Below are 20,330 nucleotides of genomic sequence, written 5' to 3' on the forward strand. Positions count from 1 at the left end.
CCTCTTTTATTGTCTCACTCATAATCTTAGAAAAAATTGACTCCCCAGAGCTGTGCCGTTACCAAGCTCTCAGAATGACTCCATTTATTCATCAAACTATTTGAGACCATGGCAAAGTTTGTTTCTCCATATTTTATTAAACTCAATTAAGTAATGGGGTCTTTTGTCATCAGTCTCAACTTCATCTTCCAAGGAAAACCTACTGCACTTTACAATTCGTAAGATGCCAACCATTCATTTCTTTGTGGTGTTGAAGGTAATTTGATTTATGTCTTGCTCTAGTTAAGATGCCCATGTCTTCAAGCATTTTGACTCAGAGTTAGAGGCTAAGGTCAAGTTAACAATGGTAATCTGTCTCCCTGTTTGCACACAATGAATCACCATTTGGATTTTAAGACCATGGTAAACTTTGACTTGGCAGCTTGGTTCAAAGGTTGTCAGCAAAATGTATGAAAGTGGCCTGCCTCTGGAACCTCTGATCGTAGATGTCAAGAATTTTCTAACAAGGCCACCGATATAGTTGTGAATAATTGGTAAGAAGGAGGAGTGGTTAAAGACGCATTAGTCCTGTGCCGTATTTAGACTGGATTGATTTGATCTAGACTTAATAATATTAAAAGCTCTTCTAGTCATTCCCAGGGCACAAATGAAAATGCTTTTAAATTATTAAGAAAAAAATGTGACTTATTTAGAACAATATGGAAGGAGAGAGTGATAAAATGAAGTAGTTCATTTCATTCCTTTACTTTGGACCAAGTAAACTGCCATTAGGAAGGGAAAGAGCTTCACAGAAAGTTGCAATATTTTATTACTAATTGAATTAAAGTTTGCTTCAGAGAGTTGGCAGTTAAAGTAGCTGAATTTGAGATGAACAATTCATGAAAGACTATTTCTTTCAAGCATCTTGTTGTTCTTGTTCTTAAGAAATTCAGACAAAGTGGTGACTCAAAAAAAAAAAAAAATCCTCTGAGATCTAGTCCACTTTAAGTTTTCCTAAATAAACTCAGTGCCTGATACATCGTAAAATCATCGGTTGATATTTGTACATTAAGTGAATGAAGCCTTAGTGGATGTTTATGAGTAAATAATCTATTTACTCTACTACATTATTTGATTTTATTGCATCTCATACCAAGTAACTTAAATGCTTATTTGGTGTCTATTCTCGATGCTTTATTTTTCTATAGTGATAAAGAGGGAATAAGATTCAAGATGTCCAAAGAGGCACATTAGTCAAGTTAGGGTTTGAGCTGATCACTGATACAAAAGTTTCATTAGTATATGTGAATATCCTTTGTTGATTGTCATTGACCTTAAGAATTCATTTTAAATGGATACTCAAAATTAACACTCTAGGATAATAGTCAAAAAGCAATTGCCCCTTTCGGTAGCAAATCTGAAAAAAAAGGAATTAATTACTATTAATTATACTGTTCCTGAATTCTATAAATGTTATTTTGGATATACATTTAAGAGACGAGTGACACACTTGAGCATAAACACAAACAGTGGAGTATTCTGGATTTCAAGGTTTTTGCCTATCATGTAAGCACCCTTTCTACTTGGTCCTTCCCTCTTTTTCTAATCACCATATTGTCATCATCCAGTCTGTGAGTTCTAAGTGGATAATACTGACAGCTTTCATTACCATTCCACAGGAGATTTCTAGCATCAGGTATGACTGGTGCCATCCACTAACTCAGTGCATTGGCCTTCTTTATGTATCCCAATCCTATCCTGTAAATTCTGTGGATCTTGAAGAAAACATTGATTGGTAACAAAGTATCTCAGACTTAATATTTAATTATTTCATATATGAACAGAAAAATTATAGGATATATTCTTACTTATGGATTATTAAGGGTTTGAATACTTGTTATATACTCATACTGAAGTAGAAGGTTCCATATTTACATCATTAGAGGTCTTTTATGGATCGTTTTCATAGTAAAATTATTTGAAGTTGAAAACTAAATCGAGCTATGGAAATGGCAAAATCCAATATGGCCCTCAGGGAGGAGGTGATTTTCCCAGAGTAACAAAGGTAAGAATCAATAAATCCAGATATTTTCTGTGAAATGAGGTAAGGGCATGAATTACAAGTTCTTCGGTAAGAGCCCATAAACCAGTAGGGGACATTCATACTCACCTTAGCACAGTAACCCTGGGAAGAAGTGCAACATAATGTTTAAGAAAATGATATTCAGTTATCAGTGCTGACGGTGGCTCTATAAACTTTGGGCAAATGACTTTACATTAGTTTCCTTAGTTTCCTCTGTAAAATGAAAAGAATATTAGTTGTTTCCTCACAGGTTTGTTTTGATTATCAAATAAGATAATACAGATAGAGGACTCAGAACAGGTCTGGTAGACAATAGGTTCTCAGAAAATGTCAGCTGTTAAATCCTGATCCTTTCCCCAGGTCTTCTAGACATTGATTTCTTATACCCGCTATCCGTTCATTCTTACCTTCTCTTATTTCTGCAAACTTATCCCTACCACCCTCACTTGAGTTCCTGCATTCTGAACATATACTGGATGTTAGAATCTCTAAACCACAGTTTTATCTCTGCTATTTATTTTCACCTTTTAGTAGCTGAACAAAACACAAGAGAAAATTGAAAACCAGGCATGAATGAATAAATTAACCCTTGTTTTTCAGAATGGATGTATTTCTTCTGTGGGCATTAATATAAACCATCAACATTAAATGGAAATGTTAAAGTTCTAGGCTTTTGATTTATTGTTTGGCTTTTACCTGGAGCACTGATAAAGAAGAAATGTCATTGCTAGATACTTATTAAACACCTGAAGGATGACAAACACCAAGTTCTACAAAAGGAGCATCAGCCACCATCAATGCCCCAGTGGGACACCATGCTGACAATGGCATCTAGGATGTCTAGAAAGGAACATCATCACTTTTACTGAAACACTGCCTATGTTCCCTTAGGGATTGCACTGTATATGAGCATATGCACACAAAAAAAGCAAGCCTAAAAGAAATGAACCCATGAAACTTGCGTTCACGACCTATGCCAGCCCCACTATCTTAGGCTCTTTGTTCTCTTCTGGCCCACATGCTGATGCTGCTTTGTGATCTTGAGTTCCTGGAGGACCCACATTCTGTAGCTCTAGCAGTGTGCCTGCGCGGTCCAACTGCCCTCTCTAGACAGTGGTCTGATTACCCAGGTAAGCTGAAAAGGCCTGCTATGAGAAACTTAAAAATAGCTACACGCAGATTCAGATGTGCTTATTTGCTGTGGCCTTCAGAAGTCAGGATCTTAATTTTTTAACCCATTTGTAACTGGAATGTGAGCATTTTAGGCCATTTTGGAAGAGAAATGCCATGTGGCAAAAACAAGCAAAACACACAAAAGAGACTCTATCTTTCCTCTGGTCTCTTATACAACCTTTTATTCAGTACTATTTATTTCATCTCAAAACATCCCTTTTTAAATGTCTAGTTCAGGTTCATGTTGTCTCTTTCTAGAATACCTGCAATGACCCCCAACTGGGCCCCCAGACTTCAATCCAATATGTACACTGTTGTCAGTTCGATCATGGTGTTTCTATGGCAACACACAAGCACCAGATTAAGTCTTCACTGTGATAATAAAAACACTTAACTTTCAAGGACTAACAAACCTCTTCAACATCATACTTTTTCCCAAACCCTGTCCTTTAAGTCATGAAGCAACTGTGTCTGTCACTTTCAATAAAAGACTTCTTCATTTATTCTCTTTTTTCTGACTGATAAATTTCTACTCCTCTTCTGTGTCACCTCTCTGTCAGTTTTATGTCACCTCTCTGAGGTTACCGAATCCTGACTTATAAACTTTCCTTTAAGATGCTTTGCACTTTTTTACCTGTCTCTATTAGTGACACTTGTCAGATTGTTCTATACTAATTTTCCACATGTCTTTCTGAATCAGTCTGTTAGATTCTTGAAAACATAAAGTCGTCTTATTAAATTTTACATCATCAGTATCAAGTATAGTCCCCTGTGAGTAATTGTAAATGTTGACTAATTGTTTAATTAGTAAATGAATGTATAAACACTCCATACAGGGAACCAATGTTTTGTTTTTGTGTTAGATCAGCCATTCACACAGTTATATGTTGGACTAGAGAAGCTTCCTTCCTTCTTTCTTTCCTTTAACAAACATTTACTAAGGACCTTCTGTGTTCTGGGTTCTTTGTGAAGTGTCAGGCACATTGAAAATAATAAAACATTGCCTCTGTCCTATAGATGCACTCAGTTTTAATGTGAAAGAAAAACAATAAAGTAAGATATAATTTGGGTACCAATAGCTTAACAGGAAACCCTTTCATGTTTATAATTGGAATGTGGAGTTATCTTCTGCTGTCTGAGGTCCAGGATTTGAGATGAGCCTTGAGTGCAAATGATCATGTCTGTATTGTGCCCTGACACCTTAGCTTGTGCAAAAGCTATTGGGAGAACCTCCTCCAAGTGTCTCAGTAGCTTTTGGAGAATGGAATCTGAAATGGAAAATGAAAAGAGGTCAGGACCTTGGGTTCTAGTTTTAGCTCTGCTATTGATTAACTATGACCTTGGGCAAACGATTCAATCTATTGGCTAACTTATCTCTAAATTGAGGGTGTTGGGCTGGACTCTAGATCACTCATTCTCGACCAGGAGTTCATCATAGAATTTTAAAAAGATATCTCCTTTAGTCCTCACTAAAAATTCACTGAATTAGAATCAAATTTCTCATAATGAGGCCAAGCATGAGTACTTTGGCAAAAAAAAAAAAAAAAAAAAAAATCTCACTGGTGATTCTGAGAGGCACTAGGCTGAGCTATATCTGCTCTTGATTATATCTTGATAACTGAGGTCTCTGGCAGGCCCCCACCCTGATGGAGACATGCAGACTCAAGGCCCACTCCAGCTTTTCTCCTTTAATAGGCTATGAGAATCAGGAACATTGTTTCAAGAAACAATCAGATCAGTAGCTGACATCATAGGTCTTCCTGAAAGAGAGGAAAGAGATGCAGAACAAAGATAAGACAAAAAAAAATTCCCAAATGCTTGTGGGATGCTGGTAATCATGGCCAGCACCAAAGCTACCCGCAGCTTCTTGAACTTTGAGACGGACCCAGTCATTCTGAAGCTCTGACTTCCCTGTATTTATTCTCTGACCGAGGCACAAAGATCCGAGTGAGCTAATGCATCAACTCATGAAAAATGAACAATTAAAACAATGAAGTTGTCAGTTCTTTTACCAGATTGCAAATAAATAACCTGCCTGTCAGGCCAGCTGCTCTGCTGGACCATTAGTTTAATACAAAGACATTCTGAGGAACGGGTGGATGACAGCTGATCTATCACCAGGCCTTTGATAAAGACCTGAGCAAAATATGCTGTCATAAACTACTGAAGGTCACTCCCAATTGGTGAGAAGCAAAGTATTTGATGAAATTTGACTACAACTCTCTGCCCATCTTGAAAGCTAAAGGCATTTTTTTTAACTGGTGGCATCCCAGTACTGGTTGTGGCAATCTAAATCACTTTTCTTCTTATGCTTAGTTAGCTGATCCTGAACACGGTGCTACTGTAGATGGCCTTGAAGTTTGTAACTGTCACAGTAGAGAGACTGTGATATCAGTACCGCACAATGTATCTTCTTGCCAGGCTGGACAGTCTCCCCATACGAAGTGACTCTGTTGTGTCAAATGCTGAGACAGTCATGGAATTCAAAGTAAAAAGTCAATTCATGGCATTTTCTTTTAAGTATGATTTGAATTCCATAGGTCATCTCATAAAATGCTTGTCAACCAGATATATTGCTCATAGAAAACAAGGCAGTAGATAATACAATCAAATAAAGACAAATTTGTTAATATTCTAGTTGAATCTTATTTATCTTTAAATATTATTGGGAAAAGTGAAGCTATGAATCACATCTCGGAAGTCATCCAGAAGAATATAATTCTTATTTCTTAGAAGCAAAAAGTACTATTAGAAAATTTACCATATGGTAAAAGCAGGTGAGAGGAAGAGTTTGTCTGTTGTTAGTGTTTAACTCTCATTTAACTTAGTTTCAGCTTGAATCTAAGCAAAGCTGACTCCTTGATTTTTAACAAAAATCAATCAAATGCCTGTGAAGCCAACAAGTCAAAAAATACAATTTGTGCCTTTAAAAATCTTTGGGTATTTATCTATATTCAGATTATAGCTTCACAGTCAAAGCAATGTAAGTTTTACCTAAATCAAAAATAGTACATGTCAATTTATTATTTTTGAGTACATTTTCTGCTTAAATCAAAGAGTAAACTGTAGCATGAAGCAGCAGCTTAAATCCACACAGAAGACACACACAGATGGAGGATTTGTGGTCATTTGGTTGCTCAGAATGATTTCAACTAGGAAGGGGCTTCAGCACAATTACTTTAAACTGATTTGACCATTTCTTCCAGTGGCTTGAGTGGCTAATCAGCAAAGTGAACAAGAATTTTTCAGTATAAAACTTTCCAGGCTGATTTTCCTACCTAGTGAGTTAAACCACAACTTTGTCTGTTGTCAAGTTTTGTAATCCCTTTGATGTTATATGATATTAATGTCCCTCTCACTTTGTAAGAATCAGCCCCAAGAAAGTGGAGAAAAAGCTTTGAGCTCATCCTGAGGACACCGTGGTTTTGTTCTTGGTTCTGCCACTTATCAGTCATATCATTTGGGCAAGTGATTCAATATCTACTTGTCTTACTATGTGCACAATAACACCTGCTTAAAGGAGACCTTATACATAAAAGCAAACACTTTTTATAAAAAGGAGTCCCTAAAGTTGTTTTTTTTTTAAACACGGAAATAAAGTTACTGAGTAGAACACTACGAAAAGCAAGCAATTTATGATCTGGAGACTTCCACTGTGATCTGCAGTTAGTCCTTCATTTCTCTGAGTTTTAGCCATTGAGAAGTCTATTCCTCCTGAGTCTCCCTATAGATCTATCTGGGTACCCAACCTGCTTCCCAGGTTCTTGCTGGGTCCTGACCTTCTCCCAAGAATCCCAAGTCCATCTCAGTGTGATTAAAACCTATCCTTTGTGTCCATTAATAAAGATTATTTTTAAAAATAATTGGTGATTGTTTTTTACATATATTTTTAATATCATAATGTCTTAAAAATGTGATAGTGTATTGATTTCTCTAAAGAGTTGTGCATGAGTCTATTTTTAAGAATATGACCCTATGTGATAACATGGTCTCTCAGGGATAAATCAGAAGCTGCTTGGAACATTTGGGAATAGATAGTACAAGAGGAAGAATAATGAGCCCTCGAAGATGTCCATATTGTCATTCTTGGAATCTGTCAATATGTTGTCTTCTAAGGAAAAAAGGGAATTTACAGAGTGATTTAGTTAAGAATTTTGAGATGAGGAGATTTTCTGGATTACTGGGAGTACCTAAGGTAATCACAAAAGTTCTTATAAGAAGGGAAATGGGCAATCAAAGAAGAAAGAAGCAACTAAGCTGCTGGCTTGGAAGATGGAGAAAGAGGCCGCTGCCAAGGATGTAGGCGAATTCTAGACAGCTGGAGAAGCCAGGAAACAGAGACTCCCCTGAACTTTCCAGAAGGAACACAGACCTGCCAACACCTTGATTTTAGACTTCTGACATGCAGAACTGTAACATAATGAATTTGTGTTGCTTGAACCACTAAATTTGTGATACTCTGTACAGCGTCCATAAGAAACTAATGCAGAAACATTTTTGATAATGTAAGCCTGCTATTGTCTAACATTTTTACATACTATTGCCAACATACTATTTAGGAATCTTATCAGTAACTCATATGCACCTTGCTCTTTCCCTCTGGAAATTTTTCCTCTTCCCTATCATTTACCCATCCACTTTTGATGCTTACTCTTTCTAGTGTTTCAGATCTCAGTTAAATAGTGATCTCCCTTAGGAGAACAGGTGGAACTAAACAACCTCCATCCCACACCTGCCGGTCTAAATTGGGGTCCCTGATGTTATTCTCTCCAAGTACCCTGCAGCCTTATAATATTTTAGAATTAGATATTTATTTAAATGAATATTTTACTGTATTCATCTTCCCACTATTACAAGTTTGGTGGGTACAAGAATCACATCAGTTTTGCTCACTGTTTTGAACCTAGCACATAGTAGGTATCCAAGAACTATTTCTTTGCTGAATGAAAACATTCCAAAATTCAACATGGTTCTGCAAATCATGACCCATAATGAAGTCCATCTGGAAGCATGAACAATAAACTAACACACTACCTTCTCCTTCCGAAGACATGAGGCAGCCTTTGCAGTAACTGATTTCTTCTGAAGTCTTAGTCAATGTCATCATTATTCAGCCAGGTCACAATTGATGTATGTTTTTCACAATGCATATGTTATCTAAGCAGTAGCATAATAATGCCCAAATGCTCTTTTTGTATAACATTCAGAATGCTTTTTTTGATTTTATTTTCATTGTATTGTTTTGTGATATAACATAAATTTCTACAATAATCTTTAAATATCTATTTGAGAACTGACTTTCAGAGCTTTAGAATATCATGGGTACATTATTTGTATCTTCTGCAATTTTGATTTCTCAGGAGTTCAAGAATCAAAGTTAAAGATATGCCTGAGCTCTTCTTGGGATGGATAAGTGATTAACATTTGTGAATGGTTTTATGAAACCTAAAAACATTGAATGATTAATGAGACTATAGACAAATTTTATTTATATGTTTTTCAGAAATTTTATGTCATGTGATTGCAATGGTTTTTGCTGTTCTTGTTTTAGAAATATTTTTCCTGATAGCAGATACATATAAAGGTGGCCTTTAAATATTAGATCATTTTTTCACAATTATTTTGAATGTTTTTATGATGTTTGCTCACATACATCACTTTTGTTAAATAGTTTATTCTAATTTTAAGTATGTTTCGGTGGAAAGTAAATGAATTACATTGAGGCACTATATGATTCCTGTATGTCACTATGTGCACTAGGCTATTCCACATAATATTCTATGAGATAGATTGTATTAATCCCAATGTGAAAATAAAGGAAACGGAGGGCCTTGGAGCTTGAATAACTTCTTTAAAGCCAGGGATAAGGTCAATGGCAGTGATGCTCCTACCTGACCTGAAGTTCATACCATTTCCTCTTGACCACACCGCCTTTCACAGATGGCTAGAGACCAGCACGATGTTCATGTTGGCTCTCTCTCAAAGCAGACAATTCACACGTCCCTTCCCTCAAAGCCCCATGCCAGTACAGCCATACCTCAAGATGAAAAAATGGCTAAATAGATTGGGGTACTGGAACTTATGACACAAACCGTATTGTGTTCAGCATGGCCACCTCGACTTCTCAGTGTTATTAATCTCCACAGAGCACAGGGTTTTGTGGCCATATTTGCTGTGAATGACCATGCTTTATGCTCACATAACCCTGTGGCAAAAAAAATTTTATTAAGTAAAAAAATAAACAGGTCTTCCCAGTGATGGGAAAAATCTTATGAGAAGAATTTGTAAAACTGCAGCTTTTGGTTTTTAAAGTTATCAGAGGCCTCTGATAAAGCATGTTTTACTTTTTCTGCTTGTTGATTGCCTTTCCATATTAGAAATCTCCCCTTTGGAGCACTTTCATCACTTCACAATGGAACACAGATGATGCCTTCACCTGTTTACTGACAATAAGGTGAAGAAAGTAAGAATATCCCACACATTCACTCTCAGTCACCTCTGAAATGCCACGATCAGTTATTCATGCTTAGTCTCTTCTTAACATAGAAGTTCATAAACTTTTCAGGCATGAAAGCCAGATATGCTCTTTGGAAAACCTGACAAGTTCAGGATAAATGTTTTATTGGTATGGATTTGAACAATCAGGCTTTGCAGATAAAAGAATGTCTAGACCAACAGCAGACTGCATAAAAGCTGTTCGGAAACTGAGTCAGGTTCCAACTAGTGCTCTTGTATTTGTACATATCCCAGTCAGAAAGGGAAAGCAAAACCTGCTTTGTGAATCATCTCGCTATCTTTCATTTGCCTTGGTTTTTAATACTAAACAAGCAATCAATGGCCCTTAAAATTAGAATTTATACCATTGCTGTAATTTTTTACTTAAAACTGAAAGATGAAATAATCTTAAGGATAGTGGTTGCTAAGAAAATAAGTGACCCAGGAACAGTCAACAAACACATGGATGCAGCGAACAGGGCAGTCAATAACTTCTCCAGCATGAGGTCTTTCATGATGCCAACCCCCGTAGGGATAAATGAAAAGGTTCACCTAGAAATTATTATTCACTTTTATGTCTGCAGGATATACAATAATCAACCTGTCAGATTATTTTTAACTATTTGTTTGAATTGTCTTTAGACACAACTATGGGACTCAAAATGTCTACTTGACTCCATTTTGTAAGCCAAAAATATCTAGAAAGCCTTTTTATTTTAACAAAATGGCACAATATTATTTAGAAGTTGGAGAAAAACCTTTTACTGTCCGGCCTGTGAAAAGAAACAGCACAATCCAGCAGAGTAACCGACAAGTGACACAAATATAGTACATGCTAATGTGCAGAGAGAAACAACCTTGAGAATTTAAACCGGCTGCACCAGAAAAAAAAATCTTTATCCAGATATGTGGTCCCTCATGAATTATACTATTATTTTAGTTGATTTTACCTGACATCACCCTATGATTTTCTTCAGTGACAAGAAAATTGCAGCCGGCCCTTGACAGTTGGTCACAAATTGACTGCACAAAACAAAATCAAACAGTGAAGTAATCCCCAAGTAAATTTAATGAAACTTAAATCCCAAGGGGCAGCACACTCCTGTAAAATGGTCTTATTTAATAAATTTTTCCCTGCTTTCACTTTTAGAGCTATATTTACACAGACAAATTTAATTCATTGGGTTTACATTTCCTCTTCCCCTTAGTTTGTCCACCAGGCACATATGGGAAGGACTGTAAACAGGTATGTCAGTGTGCAGCTGAGAATGAGGATTGTCACCCAGTCACAGGAAGATGTACCTGTCAGCCTGGCGACCATGGAAACCACTGTCATCTCCATAAATGTGTTCCCTGCTTTAGGTGTAATTTATTGAAGAGACACTGATAAGGCAGGTCACCACTTCAAATGCCAGGGAGCAAATGTTAATTCAAGCTTCTGATTCATAGCAATTCCTATTGAAATGGTTGAAATCAAATACATTTTTGTGTAATCTGTTCTCCTGTTTTGCCTTTTCTACTCAAAATATCCTCCCCAAAAGAGACAAGACATAGATAAAGAGAAAGAAATAAAGAAATTATGAACTAATTATTATAAATCAATATAAAAAAATGGCAACATAATAAAGTGATTCATAAAGTAAGTTCCAGGATCTGCTTAGGAACAATCAAATTAAACAAATTGTTATTCTGGAATAAAAACAATGATTTACTTAAAGCAGAAAATGCCAGTTGGCTCATTGTTATGTAATAAAAATAGAAGAGTCCCTAGCCCAAACACCTTATATTGATCTGTTAGGACATTTAAACATCAAAAAATTGTTATAGGAGAACACACAATGAAAAGTCCCAAAGAACATGTTAAAATGTTCAGTCAGCTACTTAATTTTTAAGCTTGCAATTATTTGTAATGTACATTTTATAGGTTTAAGAATAAAATGATTTGGACTCATTTTCATTTTTTCCCCCGACTTGGCCATTACTACTCTTTTCTCCCTAGTTGCTCCCATGGCAGATTCCTTTTACTTTCCTCTCCTAGGTTTGCCAGTAGATGGATGATTTCTGGATTTTCCCTCCCAAATGTTACCTATAAAACATAGACTCATGGTCAAACTATTGATTTTAATTTTCTATAAGTCACACAATCTATATTTTGACTATCACTCCTCTTTTTTGGTCCTAATTTTAACTATTACCAGCTAACCAAACAATTAAGTGTGTATGAAGTGGTTTCAATTTGTGTTGTTTTTGGAACCCATAACCACTACAGTTGTTTAAATTTAAAATGAAGAACTAAAATATAAAATTAGTAGTCTTAAATTTGGGGGGTAGGTATGGTAAATTTTAAGCACCCTTATAGTAGAGAAAGTAATGATAATCTTACATTTGATTCTCTCACATTGCTCAGGAAGAATTACTTCTCCATATCAAGGATCTTTTATATTAATAAAATATTATCAGGTTACATATAGCTACAGAGAAGGAAAACTCTGACTCCAAAAAAACCTCCGCTGCCTTGCGGCATACCTCTTCAGGGGAAAGGCTAAGGGAGTAAACCCCGACAGAAAATCCGGAGCCGGAGTCCCTAAGGCGGTTTGACGTTGTAGTCAACACCGGCAACTCCTGCGGCGCACCTGAAGCCAAGCTGTATTGACTCCGTCTTTCCCTTGGACCCTTCAGCTGCGAAGAGAGGGGGGGTCTGCTGCATGGGCAACAGCGGACCCTCCATATTACCCTGCCCAGGCTCTGTAGCTTCAGCGTCATCGCAAGATGTCGATTCAACACGGGAGGAGACAGATACTACCATGTCACTCCCGAGTCGGACTGCACAGCCATTCTCGGCGGTGCAGATGGACTCTTAAGAAGCTACACCATCGTCTCTCGAGACGGACGGCTGCCGACGACGACGACGACATATAGCTAGTAGCACTTGTATTTCAGAAGAGTTGAAGGAGGCTAGCTGTGTCCTGTAAAAGCAAGGCTGAGGCAGGGAGCTGCTCCCTGACTAGTCAGATTGGCTTAGTTCCAGGCAACACGTGGTTGGAAGTTGCTGCTAAGGTTCTTTGGCAACATCTACTGTAATTACGGGACTACGAAAAAGGTTCAAGAAAATATCCATAAAAGGTGTAGCTGGCTCAAAAGCAAAAGTTTCAGCAGCCAAAAACAACTGGGCTTTCATGTTCTCAAGTTCAGAGTGAAGAATCCAAATTTTCTCTCAATAGAGGTCAGAGGAAGCAGACAAATGTGCAGTAGGAATCTCGCCACTTGTCCATAATTTATAATGGGCAGGTCAGTCTCAGCGTGTGGATAGCATGTGGGCAGAACAAACTTCCCCAGCAGATGTACACTCATCATGCTGTGTATTTTTTCACCAATAAGAAATTGTAAAGTGACTACGAACCCTAGAAATCTTTTATTTTTCCAACCTGCAATACTCACTGTTCTCTCTTAGAGAAAACTTAAGGCATGTGGTCCTCAAACCATGGGCAAGTCTGTTGACAGTATTCATAAAACACCCCCACACTTGTTACAGTGAGTTTGGAGAAACTTGAGCCACAGAAGAGCTCACCCTTGCCAGGAGAAAGATATTGAGACGTTGATAGAAGTCTGGCTCATGCATTTGCTCATAGCAATAAAAATTCAGACAGACAAAATCTTAGTATCTCTTTTAAGAAGAAAATAAAACTGCATAATATGGCTAGTGTATGTATTAGCAATCTGGTCAAATATCAGGAAAACAGACCCAGTGAAAACCAGATTTATGTGTTTTACCTGCTTTGGAACTCAGTGCCTCAGGGTACTGTCACAGCTTTCTTGTTCTAAGTTCCTAGTGAAACTGCAAGGATATTTACATCATCATAGTATACAATAGCCTTTAATATTTAAACAAATCAGAACTGTGAATTCATATCCAAGCTTCTTCTTAGTCAAGCTCCCTCAAGAAGCGGGGATGGTGCCAGGTAGGGAAAAACAGTCACCTTCTGACGGAAAATAACTAAACACCCTTGCCAGGACAAAAAATTTCCCAGGAGAAGTAGTTGTAAAGGATAGAACAAAGGCCAAGTAATGACCAAAATGAAGCTTTAGAACATGAGGGAGAGTAGCCCGAATTTCACTCAAGAAAGTCAAATGAAATCATTGTGTCCTGGGCGTGTGTTTCCTTGTTAAATTTAGTGAACATTTGAGCAAGGTCTGTATGCAGGATTCCAAAAGTCAAACTTTTACATAGCTACAGAATTATACAAGGAAGTGAGATTGTTCATAAATAACATATTCTTCAGGAAAATAAAGTTATGGGCACTTCTGTAAACAAATACCACACTCTTGATATAAATTTAATGAGTTGCGGGACTAAGAGGTTAGCACATATTCTGTCTTTCGACAGATGGTATGCTCATTAGTAGGTTCATCAAGTTCACTGTCCCTATTTCAAAAGGATAATTAAGTTGAAGGCTAAAAATCAGGTAATTTTTTTTTCTATATAAAGAAAGAGCAGAAAGGATTATATCAAATGCAAAACCAACATTAAGAGAGTTTGCAAAATGAGTATACATTAGAGGGAAATTATATTTCCAAAGTAACTTCAACCTACATAAAAGTGATCTTAAAATATAGATCTTTACATACATCAGTTATTTAAATTTATCATATATTTATATATGTATATATATGTAAGCTTTTTTCTCCTTTCAACTGAGATACTTGATTCTTTGATACCCATAATTACATTTACAGTTTAGCATTTTTTTCATTAATAAGTTCACAAGTTTCACTTTATCAGGTGTTGCTCTTTTCCTTACTTACACAGCAGCAATCCATATCACCTTTCACTTTAAGTAATGTGAGTCCAGAACTTTCTATACTAGTCAACTTTTATTAATTTACCTCCTTTTTAAAGTAACATGCCAGTAATGCATACTAGACTTCCTTGTTTCAAACTCCATTCCTTTAGCTTGCTTTATGTGCATTTTTTTCTAACATCAAGCAACCAAACATTTTTTAAAGCATCACACATAGTAATGATAAAAATTATAAAAATTTACAATGTAAAAGACTGACAGAAGAATTTTTATCATAGTGAATAAGAGAAGATGAGGACATGGAGACTCTTTTTTAATCACTAATTTTGTTTGTACGTGCATTCTATAGAGTTTTGGTGAGGGAGAAAAAGAGCTCCTTAGGAAGACTAAAGAATGTTATGTGCCAAAAAAGGGTCAATTAGCTATGAAAACTGACATCCCTTGGATGCAGGGAATGACAAAAGGGAAGGTGAAGGGAATCCATTATTTTTCATATAGAGGAATAAACAAATACAACAGCTATAGCAGAGAAATATCCTTGGGTATGAATAACTTTAAACTATTTTCCTTTCCATCTCCATCAGGGGGCATTTTATTTTTAAATTGTTTTTGCTAAAATTATTTATTCTTGGGGAAAGGGAAGGTAGAAAAGAAGCAGCCACTCTTTGTGTGTGAGGCTCCTGGTGAGAACACTGGGTTTTACATTCCCACCAGCAGTGCACAAAGTTTCCCTTTTCTCTGCATCTTCTCAAGCATTTGTTATTTCTTGTTTATTGCTGATAGTCATTCTAACAACTGCGAGGTGGTATTTCAGTGTGGTTTTAATTTGTATTTCTCTTATTGAGCATCTTTTTGTATATCTGTTGGCTATATGTATACCTTCTTGGTGTAAGTGTCTGTGCAGGTCCTCTGCTCATGTTTTAATTGGATTGTTCTCCTGGCTAAACACCCCCAATCTTCCAATCATTGCACAAATAGAGGTCTTCAGCTCACTCTTTGCCCTATTCAGGCTACCTTTATCTTGAAGTCTAGATGGGTATTTATCTGTTTCTATCAGAGGTATCATCTTGGTAGGCCACACATTCATGAATATGAAAGTAGAAAGCTAAGAAACTAACAGAAAATGAAGAGGCGTCCTCTATGCTTAGTGCCATTTTGAAGTCTTATTTGTGTTAAACCCAGATCATTCCAGACAAGACAAACTAAAACACTCAAATATTAGTCGAAATGATAAATTCATCTAGGCTGGAATAAAATAGCCTTATTAAATTTATTTAGTCTGGAATGAAATATGAGTTCTGTCCAGAAAAATCCAGCCATTGTTAATATAACGATAACACTTTGCAGGACATCGATGTAACCTAGTTACCAAGGAGAGTGGACTAGAATGAGCTTGTGTGAACAATGATGACTTCACTGTACTAGTCAGTGGAGGCAGTAGATGCTACTGGGTGAGCATGTGTACTGTGTGGCCATCACATTCAAAATGACTGAGCAAGTAGAGCAACAAATCTGCATGAAATTTTGCATTAAGCTTGAACATTTCTCCATGGAAACTATCCAGATGATTCCAAAGGCCACAGCTGTGGGCAACTAGTGATTGGCAGCTTCATTATGACAATACGCCCACTCATGTATCACATCTCATGCAGTTTTTTTGTGTGTGAAACATCAAATCACCCAGGCGACTCAGCTCAACTGCAGCCGAGATTTTGCACCTTGTGATTTACGGCTTTCCCCAAAACTAAAACCACTTTTGAAAGGGAAGAGGTTTCAGACCATTAGTGAGATTCAGGAAAATATGATCAGGCAGCTGATGGTGTTTGGGAGAACTGTGTAAGGTTCCAATGTGCCTACATTGAAGAGGACCAAGGCGTTATTTCTTGTAACTTCTTCAATAAAGATCTCTATTTTTCATATCACATGGCTGGATACTTCCTGGACAGACCACATAGCCTTGTTTGGTGAATTGTCTCTTATTCTGAGTATTCTCTAAAAGTGGGTAGCTGTCCAAACAAGCTCAAAGTTGTTTCTTATGTCTTATTAATTAGAAGCATCAGAAACTTTATGTCTTTATCTATATTTCTAAGGTATCTCTATCATCTCATATCCTCAGGTAAGTCCATGCCTTGAATTAATAGCAGAAGGTGGTTCAAGGTACCAAAGAACAGTAATTGGAGTGTTAAGTTAACCACATGTCTATGATTTTCAACACTGATTGCTTCAAGTAACAGTACCACATACGGTTTGTTCTCCTTCAACAGAATGTACAAACGGCACATACGGTCCATATTGCCAAAGGACTTGTAGGGGCCTACATGGTAGCAACTGTGACACCATGATCAGCACCTGTGACTGTCCTGGCTTCACTGGGGCTGACTGAAGTCAAAGTAAGTCACTCTCCATATTATGAAATGGATATACTAAAGCAAAAACTTTAAGAGCCATGCTTAGGGAATAAATAGTTACAATTACTTTAGTTAATAATTTACCACAGTAACAGCAAACACCAACGAACCTAAATTCTAGGTTAGGAGAACTTACCTCAGAAGCTTGATTGAGAACTTAAGTCAGTGAAAGCTGCCAAAGAGAGCCCTTTGGTCATAACTTCTCTTGCTCCATCAATGCTGGACTCAGGTCAGGATTTAAAAACCTGGCTAGGGCAGATCAGACAGGGTATTCCTGTTTACTCTGTCAACCTCATTTTCTGAAATTCCACAATTTTATTTATCCACAGCAATTTTCCAGCTCAAAATTAAGCAGTCTTCTGCTTACCAAAAAGTAATTCATTCCCGAAAATCCAAAGACCTTAACTACTTATCACAAAAACTATTGACACAAGTTTAAGGAACCAGTTGTAAATGAAAGATCCCTTAAAAGTGACCTGGCTTAAACATTTTGGATAAAGCCTTAGTGAATACGTTTTGCTTTTATTAGATCTCCCATTTTCTAAGTATTTGGATAGTTTGCAAGATCTAGATGCTCTTTAGGGAGGATGAAGGAGGCAATGGATAGAAGAGCTCATGGTGGGAAGGGGTTTCTGGCAACATTGTGTTCTTTGATCTATTCTTTGTGCTGTTGATGAGGATGTTTACTCTGTGACCCTTCATTGAGCTGAACGTTTATGGTTTTTGTTCTATTCTGTACTTATAGTTCATTTTATTAAAAGAGTAAAAAAACACCTAGGAGTTTCTTTATTTGGAAGAATGATAACAAAGTTGGTGATCAGGCCAGACGTTCAGTTGTTACATGCTAAAGCTATCCAAAATGCTTATCTTCCCCCAAGCAGGTAATTGCTCAGTCTTCTTTGTACAAGGGTATTTTTAATTACCCTGCCTCAGTACCTTGCTCTTCTGAGGATAAAAGGTGAATAAGACAAAGTCCTGGCTCCTAGTAGCGGAAAATTGAAACCTAGTGGATACTGCCTCTGAGGCCTCAACAGCCAAGTTATCTTTGAGTTGAAGCCAGCCCATAAACATCTCCTAAAGGTTTTCACTGGCTCCTTTGTGTTTGTTCTTCAAAGAGAATTGTTGGGAGAAATTTTCTAATTTCCTCAGGCCAAAGCATCTTCAAAAGCTTTGGTTTCCCTGAATACTAGGAGTATTTTTGTCTTCACAAAGCTGTGATCTTGTACCTGAGTACTTTCCCTTCTTTACTTTGGTGGCTAGATAGATCCAAGCAAAATTTGAAGTCAGCCTCTTAACAAGTTCAAGGGATTACAATATTCATTTATGTATATGTTGTTACCATATTTTTCCTTCACTTGATTCTCATAGATACTTATTTTATCTTCAGGTGTTACCTGTATTTTGGTAAGCATCTCAGCGAACTTGTGGAATTAATTTACAGCAAAACAAGCAAACAAATTGACAAATGTTAATTTGTTAATAATTAATGTTTAATTTACATTAATTAATATAATTAATTTAATACATATAATTTGTTAAAAATAACAACAAATTTGTTACAAAGAAATCTACAAATAAGTTAATAAATACATAAGTAAATATTGGGAGGTGTGAGCATAATGGATTGGATCTTACATCGATGTATAAGTGTAAGCTATAATCGCAGGGTAGACTTTAAGCGGAAACACACTCAAGATTATTACATACATACGCACACACACACACCCCACACACACTAAGACAACCATGGGTAAAGCAAGACTGAGTTTGTTAGAGTCATTTATATCATATATGTAAGTGTTTGACACTAGATATTTCGGTGGGATTCCAGTTGTCAACTAAAATTACATTAAGTAAGCAACAATTTGAACACTTTCTTTTCTGTTTTTCCAAAGTAACCTTTTAAGTTGAAATCCCAGCTGAAGACAAGTCAGGAAAACCTATTTGATTAAAAGAAAGGGTCATGTATTTACACATTTTTAAAACTCTTGACTGGCAAAAGGTTTTAATAAGAAAAATCTGCTTTTGTTTTGCTCTGCTTTATTTTGCTCCTTCCTGCAGCTTGTCCTGAAGATCAGTAAGGGAAGGACTGTGTCCAACGGTGTTCCTGTGGCTCAGGACAGTGGGACCCAGTGACTGGAAGGTGCCACTGTTCACCTGGCAAGGTGGGAGCCGGGTGTCAGCAAGGTAACAATAACTACAGGGTTACCTTGTTTATCCAGACACTAACTATGCTAAACAATGAAGGCAGATTTGGTGCTAGTGAATATAATTAAATAAGCATTGTTTACAACACTTTCTTCTTAAATGTGGCTTTAATAACATGAACTACATGCTCCTATAGATCTATACAGGAAATAGTCTGCTAGAGAGTAAAAAATTTGAAAACAAAAACAAAGACTAATTTCTACATACTCTTGACTAGGAGCAAATTTTTAAATAATTTTGGCAAAGTTTTGTAAACCTGCCAAAAGTTGTATACTGGAAATGTCTAATTATAAGAATTGAGAATTTTCTATCCTTTTCAGCTTTTAGAAGTTCACTGAAAGCTGTAAGAAAAATAAGAGACAAAAAGGAAAACATGATCGCTCTTTAAAACTGCAAAACTTTCTTGTCCTAAATCATATTTGTTATTATCATAATAATAATCAAATAGCAGAAGGACTGTCAAGTTCAGTGCAATGTGGACATGTGGAGAGGGTGCTGGGCCCCTGCAGCTCTTGATGGGTTCAGCAGTGCAGCTGCTGCTCCATGACCACCATAGAAGGGCAAAACTAACGACCCTTTGTTGAATCACAGGAGTTGGGTGCCTGGGTAGGCTGCAGCAGCTTTCTTGAATCACCTGGACATCTTAGAGTGGCAGGAAAAATGGAAAAATTGGATAAAACCAAGAAATGAACAGACATATCATCTTGAACTCTGTACTGAGATAGAAAAGTCTCTGTGGGTCGGTCACACAGTGTTTTACTCTCTGCTAAAGAGGCTTCCTCCTAGCTGAAATCATTTTTGTAGCCCCAGATCCACACTACCCTCCCACAAATGGCCAAAGCATAAAAAACTAAGTTGATAAAAATTTTTAAAAATCTAAGTTGATACACTAAAAGAAGTTTTCCTCATTTTGGAAACAAAATATGAAACCATTCAACATAGAGCAAAAAGTTTTGTTACAGAACACCTGAAAACATTAACCAGAATTCCTTCCAAAAATTCAAAGGACATAGTGAAAAAGTGTTCTCTATAAAATGTGAGTCAATGCAGAGACACAGGATTCATGAAATAAATGAAAATACAACAAAAGAAAATGGAAAAAATAAGCTGGCGGAGCTCATAAAAAAAGTAAAAAAGAAAATTAAACCTCACATCACATGAGTAAAGGCCATATTGAACACAGGT

The 20,330-nt window shown here is 36.7% G+C and overlaps 1 pseudogene; it reads left to right on the forward strand.

Annotated features, from left to right (window-relative positions):
• LOC150020843 (uncharacterized) overlaps positions 1-20,330 on the forward strand; it is a 557,669-nt pseudogene that overhangs the window by 519,192 nt on the left and 18,147 nt on the right.

This window comes from Furipterus horrens, unplaced genomic scaffold (genome assembly GCF_987537825.1).
Source record: "Furipterus horrens unplaced genomic scaffold, mFurHor1.1.pri manual_scaffold_1, whole genome shotgun sequence".
NCBI classification, from domain to species: domain Eukaryota; kingdom Metazoa; phylum Chordata; class Mammalia; order Chiroptera; family Furipteridae; genus Furipterus; species Furipterus horrens.